This window comes from Solanum pennellii, chromosome 3 (assembly GCF_001406875.1).
Source record: "Solanum pennellii chromosome 3, SPENNV200".
NCBI lineage: Eukaryota > Viridiplantae > Streptophyta > Magnoliopsida > Solanales > Solanaceae > Solanum > Solanum pennellii.
Genome location: NC_028639.1, coordinates 62855886 through 62857273, shown reverse-complemented (window position 1 = coordinate 62857273; position 1388 = coordinate 62855886).

The window sequence follows — 1388 nt, the reverse complement described above, 5'->3', positions numbered from 1 at the left end:
GCATCTATTAGAACCATAAAATATCTAAATGACCCACTAGGTGGGTGAATAGGTTCACAAATATCCCCATGTATACGTTCCAAGAACGCAGGGGACTCAATCTTAACTTTCATTGGTGATGGTCTCACAATTAACTTGCATTGATAACAAGCAGTACAAGAAAATTCACCATTTAAAAGAACTTTTAGGTCTTTTAGTGGATGTCCATTCGAATTTTCTGTAATTCGTCTCATCATTATTGACCCAACATGTCCTAGACGATCATTCCAAAGTATAAATGTATTGGAATCAGTAAACTTCTTATATACTATAAAATGTTCCTCAATTGCATTAATTTTTGTCCAATACAAGCCGGAAGATAAAGCAGGAAACTTTTCTATAACACATGTCTGCCCAGAGACATTCTTGGTGATACGAAGATATTCAAGATTTATTTCATCCATTGATTGGATATGATAACCATTTTCACGGATATCTTTAAAACTCAACAAGTTTCTCTTAGATTTTGGAGAAAACATAGCATTGTTAATGATGAGTTTAGTTCCCTTGGGCAAAATTACAATGGCTCTTCCAAAACCCTCAATCATATTAGTACTACCAAAAATTGTAGTAACATTTATTTTACCCATAATTAAATGAGAAAAATATTTCTTATTTTTTAATATCGTATGTGTTGTACCAGAATCAATCAAACAAATATCTTCATATTTCGATAATATGTTCTTAGAATTATCCATATCTTATTAATTCTTCAAATCTAACCTTCACTTTTGAGAAATTAGAGTCTCGTGCTGATAACGTGTTAAAAAACTATAGAATAAGAAGAAGAAACTAGAGAGAAAAGAAGAGAAGACTTGTTATTTCTCTTGATGAATCAATTTACAATAGGAGCACTCTTTTTATAGGAGAAATCTAACTTGGTCCCCAAGTAGAACCTCGAAAGCCAAGAGAATAAGTTATGGACACCACCAATTATCCTACGCGAAGACCCCGTAATAGAAAGTAGAAATTTTCATTGCACCCTTTACATTATTTTAAATAACATGTTTTTTTGAACTATTAAACTTTTTATGTTACTTTTCAGTGTTTTATTATTAATATGAATTACACATTGTTTTATATAAAGTATATATGTTACCATTATTTTGGACGAACTAATACATTTATACACATAAACTTGTATGAATTATTGTAACGACCTGTTTAGTCGTTTTAAGCAGCAGATTTTATTTCTGGAAAAACTGTCTGAGTCGACGGAACCCACGACGGACCGTCATGGGCACGACGGACCGTCGAGGGTGTCTCGTTCCAAAACACTTGGAATTCTGGAATTTGGGTACTGAAATCGACTCTCTGAACTTCGTAACGGAATGGCAGGACGGACCGTC